Below are 7,014 nucleotides of genomic sequence, written 5' to 3'. Positions count from 1 at the left end.
AGTGGGAGGGCGCGGTGGCCCGCACGTGCGGCCCCGCCAGGTGTGCTGGTCGTGGAAACCCGTTATCCGGTAGCGGCGGTACTCCTCGGGTGGCTCAGACCTCGATGGGATGCCGGCTGATGGAAACTGAAGATCTGCCGAAATGTCCCCTTTCAGTGCCTTTGGGAGCTTTAATCGGACGAGCGGTGCACACGGATTCTAGTCGCAAGCTTTATACCTCTAAAAATCTGTGTCTGAACCTGATTTCCCCGTTTTTGCGTCTGTTGATCCTTACACCTGAGTTTGCGTCTGTTGACTACCCAGGTCCCTGGGGTGGTCTCTTGGGGAAGGACGGTCAAATCGTGTGACCAAAGAGGAAGAGGGATCATGGTGTGTTTTAATAAGACCTTTTAATGAGGATAACACCCGCCTCCAAGTTTAGCTTTTTAATGAGGTCCCGGTTTGTTGTAGCTCAAGTTCTCCTGATAGGGTCGTGCCTCACGAAAATAAAGATTGGCTGTCTGTGTTTAACCAAGGATTCTGCGCTGGCACAGTATACACTGCTTCACTCACATCACACACACGTGTCACACCTTGTAAAGGGTGATATTCTCATTTTATAGATGAGGAGGTGGGGGCTTGAATACTTGCCATTGTCTCTATGCTTTTTGTTAAATCACCACAATCCGATAAGATCCAGATGGTTTTCCCTGTTTTCTAGGTGAGGAAATCAAGGCACAAAGATGTCAAATCATTTTCCGGTCATTCAGCAAATAAGAGAGGGATTCAGACTCGGTCTTTGTGACTACACAGTGATATTCCAAAGAATGGGGTGGATTGGAAGGTCATGTTTTCACAGCACAGAGCACTTCTGACTCTATATCCAAATGGGAAAGGCCCTGAGAGTATAGTGACCAGTCAGATTCTCTTATTATGCAGATTGGAAACTTGATAACCAGAGTATCCAGCTGTGGTCACTTGGTTAGCGATATAGCTGCAGTTGTGTGGAGGTAGAAGTCTCCTGAACACCCATCTCCTGATGGTAATATGAAATATCTAAATACTATTGTTGCTGCTCATTATAACAGTATAATAACATGATCATTTATTGAGCCATTTGTTTTATAAATCACTACACTAATGTATTTTATAAATCTCATTTAATCTTATAACAGCCACAGAGAGGTTAAGTAATTCAGATAAAATTACACAGCTAGTAAGTGACAGTTTGGGTTCTAACCCTGATCTCTTACTCCAAAGCCTGTGCTTTAGCCAGTAAATATGTTCTCTTCTAACGGCAAGTAAGCTGCAAGGCATTTTAAATTCCTGTGGAAGCTCATGTCTTGAAGAGATACATTCTGCTATCTGGAAAATACTTGTGGCTTGCAGCTTACAGGTCATGTAAATGTGGTTTGTGGTCTCCAGCATTAACCAGGTGTTGAGATTGCTCTGCACTCCTTGTTTTTCTAATTCTGTACATTCTCTAGCTGCAGATGTTTCAAAATTTCCGCTTGTTCCTTAAATCCCTGATCCTGCCACTCCCCCTTGCCGGCAGCAGATGACTGGAGAAACAGAAGCCATAAATTGGGATATTCTTCACCTTCATGCCTGCAGTCTTATAAACTTGTATGCAGTCGCCCTTTTCTGCCTTCCTGTTATCTCAAAAGTGGAGTTCTTCTCTTGTCTGTGTTCTCGATCCTACATCCTTCCCCCTTTTATTTAAAAAAAATTTTTTTAATGTTTTATTTATTTTTGAGAGAGACAGTGAGGGGAGAGGAGGGTCAGAGAGAGAGGGAGACACAGAATCCAAAGACAGTCTCCAGGCTCTGAGCTAGCTGTCAGCACAGAGCCCGACGTGGGGCTCGAACCCACGAACTATGAGATCATGACCTCAGCCGAAGCCAGACACTCAACCGACTGAGCCCCCCAGGCGCCCATCCTTCCCTCTTTTAACAGGGCCTGGCTCAGTAGCATCTTTTCTTTTCTGTGTTTTTATCCATTCCCCCTTGGTGGCTTCTTCCCTGGTATCTCATCCATCTTTATGGCAGACTTCTCCCTCTCCCCGATCTCCTTGAAGCTCTTACCTCACAGCTAGACATCATGAAAGAATTACTTTATCCTTCCATCACTTGCCATATATTCCTCAGTAACCTAGAGTCTGGTGTTTGCCTCCACTGTTCCCTGGCACCTGTTCTTGCCAAGGTCACAAGTTGTCATGCAAACTTTTTTGTAAAGGACTAGATAGTATATATGTTAGGCCTTTTAGGGCCACGTATTGTCTCTTGTCACATACTCTCCTCCCCTTTTTTTAATGAGAAACTTTTTAAAAAACTTTATTTGAGACAGAGAGAAAGCATGAGTTAGGGAGAGGCAGAGACAGAGGGATGGAGAGAGAATCCCAAGCAGGCTGTGCACTGCCTGCACAGAGCCTGATGCAGGGCTCGAACCCACAAACTATGAGATCATGACCCAAGACAAAGTTGGATGCTTAACCAACTGAGCCACCCAGGTGCCCCCTTCCCTCCTTTTTTTAAAACCATCTAAAAAATGTAAAACCCATTTTTAGTTGGACCATACAAAAACAGTAGTTTAACAATCCCTTCTGCAAAAAAAATAATAAACTCCAACCCCAGCATCACAGTTATCTGATGCATTTGACACTGTGCTTTACTGCCTCCTCATGACCCTTCTGTATTGCTTTTGGTTATACCACAATCTCCCAAGAGTTTCTCATACCTCTGTGCCTACACAGTTCTTTTGTGGGCTCTTCTTAGGGATAAGTTGTGGTCTTTCTTGAGCCCCTTTATCTTTTCATCTGTATGCTGTACTGGGTGATTTGTATGTATTCCCATATGCTCAGTGTTTTCATTCAGGCTGCATATTTTTTGCTGAGCCTCAGAGATACATGCAGGAGAGACAATAGCAGACTCTGACAAAAAGCACAGACTGAGGCCAAACGTAAGGGTTTGAATCTGGACTCAGGCCTTTACTGGTCAAGCAAATTAGGGCAATTTTTGTAACCTTTTTGTGTCTCCATCTCTGTATTTATAATACAGAGATAAAAGGTATAGTTTTTACCTCATAGAGTTTTTGTGAGGTTTTGAGTTAATAAATGTGATAAATATAAGATGTGGGATAGTGTCAGTACATAATAAAATGTTCTATGCATGTCATTATTGCCATTATAATAGTTGCTGTTGGAGAAAGCCATTGGGTGATCCATAAGTTCTTCAAACAGATCGTGTTCTAAAATTGGGTTCTTCTTCTTCTCTTTTTTTAAAAATAGTTTATTGTCAAGTTGGTTTCCATATAACACCCAGTGCTCATCCCAACAAGTGCCCTCCTCCATGCCCATCACCCCTTTCCCATCCCCCCCACTCCCATCAGCTCTCAGTTTGTTCTCAGCATTCAAGAGTCTCTCATGGTTTGCCTCCCTCCCTCTCCCCAGCTATTTTTCCCCTTCTCCTCCCCCATGGTCCTCCATTAAGTTCCTCCTAATCCACCTATACATGCAAACATATGGTATCTGTCCTTCTCTGCCTGACTTATTCGCTCAGCACAACACCCTCAAGATCCATCCATGTTGCTACACATGGCCAGATTTCATTCTTTCTCATTGCCATGTAGTATTCCATTGTATAGATAAACCACATCTTTTTGATCCATTCATCAGTTGATGGACACTTAGGCTCTTTCCATGTTTTGGCTATTGTGGAGAGTGCTGCTATGAACATTGGGGTACATGTGCCCCTATGCATCAGCACTCCTGTATCCCTTGGGTAAATTCCTAACAGTGCTATTGCTGGGTCATAGGGGAGTTCTATTGTTAGTTTTTTGAGGAACCTCCACACTGTTTTCCAGAGGGGCTGCACCAGTTTACATTCCCACCAACAGTGTAGGACGGTGCCCGTTTCTCCACATATCAGGAGATATGTTCATAAAATTGGGTTCTTCTTTCTCCCCAAACTTGTCTTCTCCCCAAACTATCTTCTCTAGTGTCCGGCCACAAAACTAGGAGACAGCTGTGACTTCTTCCTAACCGTTTGGTTCTTTCATTTATTTGGGGCATCATTCTGCCACTCTCATCATGACTGACAGAACCCTGGACTATGCCAGCATTCCTCACCTAGATGGCTGCACCAACTTTGTCTCTGGTCATCTACCTCAAGTCTTGCCCTCTCTTCTCTAGCACACAGGCAGAGAGATCTCAAAGATTAGACATCTGCTTGAAGTTCATTAATAAATGCTTCCTTCTTCCAGGATGAAAATGCCAGTCTCCCAAATGTCCTATAAAGCCCCACCTAATTCAGCACCTGCTCAACTCTCTTGCTGTTTCCTGTCTTGTCCTCTAGAACCTTCTCTGGAGACCAGTATTCTTACCTATGGGCTTTTACACATGCTAGTGCCTCTTTCCAGAGCATTCTTCCCCTCAGTCATTACCCAGCCAAGTCCTGCTTAGCCCTCTGGTGTCTATCTGCATGAATGACAGAAAGCTATCCCTGATTTGTCAGAATTAGGAGCCCTACCTGTGTGCCCCCATGGCTTTGGGGCTTCCCTCATGATGGCAGTAACTGTATGGTATATAAGTAGTCACTTTCCCTACTGGACTGCAAGTTTAGGATCTCCTTCAATCTGCAGTTGTATTGTCACTGCCTGGTACATAATAGACCCCAAGATCTTTGAAGGAATGAAGTCAATTTCATATTAAAATGTTTGTATAGTTGATGACTGATTAGTTAATATAGACAATCTATACTATCTTATGACAAAGTTTGTAGGCCTTTTCAGACACTCCGTATAGCTCACCTGTGACAAATTTACTGTAAGTCTGCTTTATTGAGAGTACTCCTGCCTGTCTCACTGATGTTTTGTTTCTGCCCCATTAAGTGATAATGGTTTTTCTCTACCACATCATTTAATATTTGTGAATCTAATTGGTTTTTATCCTGTTTTTAATTTTGGGTTTGTTTCATATGAAAATCCTTTAAAAAAATTTTTTTTAATGTTTGTGTATTTCTGAGAGAGAGTGAGAGAGAGCAAGCAGAGGAGGGCCAGAGAGAGGGGGAAACACAGAATCTGAAGCAGGCTCCAGATTCTGAGCTCTCAGCTTAACTGACTACCTAGGAGCCCCTGAAAAATTATTTTTTTTTAAGTTTATTTATTTTTGGGGGGGGCAACGAGCGAGGGAGAGAGAGAGAATCCCATGCAGGCTGCATGCTGTCAGCACAGAGCCTGACATGGGGCTCCATCTCACAAACTGTGAGATCATGACCTGAGCCGAAATCAGGAGTCAGACACTTAACTGACTGAGCTACGTAAGTGCCTCTCATAAAAGGAATTATTTTTGTGGTTTGTTTGTAAAACTATAGTTAAAGAAAATTCATGGGCCAGATTTTCCCCAGAGGAAAAACAATAGTTTTTTAATGGTCAGTGAGAAAGTAGAAATAAGTGTATAGAAACTTTTATTCTACAGTCAACTTTTCAGGAGTATACCTAAAGCAGAAGCTGTACTTTTATATCTAATGCATTATAGTAAAGCATTCTTTCCACTTCAGCTTAAGATTGTAGCAGTTTATTTAGCTTTATTTATCCTGTCACCCTGGTTTTGAGAGGATGACTAGTTCTGCAGAAATATTTTTCTTGTATTATATGTACTGTTTGAACTTATTTTTTTTAATGTATATTTATTTTTGAGAGAGAGAGAGAGAGAGAGAGCACAAGCAAGGGAGGGGCAGAGAGAGAGGGAGACACAGAATCTGAAGCGGGGTCCAGGCTCCAAGCTGTCAGCACAAAGCCCAACGTGGGGCTCGAACTCATAAACTGTGAGATCGTGACCTGAGCTGATGTCAGCTGCTCAAGCGACTGAGCCACCCAGGCACCCCTGTACTGTTTGAACTTTTTTATACTCCGATATCTAAGTTTGAAGGTTGTTGCTGTTTGTGCTGAGAATAGAGAAAGGACTAAGAACCAATGACACCTTGATTCAGAAGAGGAATGGCTGTTTGTAAAAGTTTTAAAGTGTGGGGGCACCTGGGTGGTTTAGTCGGTTAAGCGTCCGACTTTCGCTTAGGTCATGATCTCGCGGTTCGTGGGTTCGAGCCCCGCGTCGGGCTCTGTGCTGACTGCCAGCTCAGAGCCTGGAGCCTGTTTCAGAGTCTGTGTCTCCCTCTCTCTGACTCNCTCCCAAAAAAAAAAAAAAAAAAAAAAAAAAGTTTTAAAGTGTGGCACAGCTCAATAAACAGAGAACATATAAAAACATGTTCCCCCAAGGTTTCAATTATGTAGCATATCTCTGAGGTGATATTCTTAACAGAGTCTGCTGAGGCGATCTATGTAAGTTATAGGAGCAAGGTGGTCACTAGTCTTAATCAGTGCTTCCCAGCCCACCTTAAACGTTAAGTCAGAATCTCTGAGAGGTGTGGACTTTGGCCTTTCTTTCCAGGTGAGTCTCACATGCAACTGGATGAATTTAGTCATTATTCATAATTAAAGAAAGAGTTTGCTGTTTGAAGCCTTTTACACTGAGTAGGAAAGGTAGCACTGTAAGCAGTAGATTTGAGCTTAAAACAGTTAGTGAGCACCTGTGTCTGCTGGAGGGGCCCAGGGGAGTCACTCTGAAAGGGGACTGTGTACTCATAGTCTACTACATGTTTGGTTTAGGTTGCCATTTTGTGAAATGGTTTTTGGTACACTAAGGTAAACAACGGTAGGCTCCTTGTGTCTTGAAATTGTTTTGCACCCATATAAATGTTTCTAAGATCTGTGTAAGCTGTTAAATTTTGCCTGTTGGTAGACTTACGATCCTTGTATTGGAAGTAGACACTAGGCCAGTCATTTACCTTCTGACTTTTCTTATTTGTAAAGTGGTCACCAGGGTGTGTGGAAGGGTCAGCCTTTGTGAGATTATCCACAACAGTGGTATAGTAAGTGAGCAAATATTAAATGAATTTGGACAGGGGGTGCCTGGGTGACTCAGTCAGTTGAGCGTCTGACTCTTGATTTCAGCTCAGGTCATGATCCCAGGGATATGGAATC

General features: G+C 42.9%; 1 protein-coding gene across 1 annotated transcript in view; it reads left to right on the top strand.

Annotated features, from left to right (window-relative positions):
• CLTCL1 (clathrin heavy chain like 1) overlaps positions 1-7,014 on the top strand; it is a 102,430-nt gene that overhangs the window by 937 nt on the left and 94,479 nt on the right. The window lies entirely within an intron of this gene.

The sequence above is a fragment of the Crocuta crocuta genome, unplaced genomic scaffold (genome assembly GCF_008692635.1).
Source record: "Crocuta crocuta isolate KB4526 unplaced genomic scaffold, BGI_CrCroc_1.0 scaffold344, whole genome shotgun sequence".
Lineage (NCBI taxonomy): Eukaryota > Metazoa > Chordata > Mammalia > Carnivora > Hyaenidae > Crocuta > Crocuta crocuta.
The sequence above is the reverse complement of the archived record's forward strand: the minus strand, read 5'-3'. Positions and strand labels throughout refer to the sequence as shown.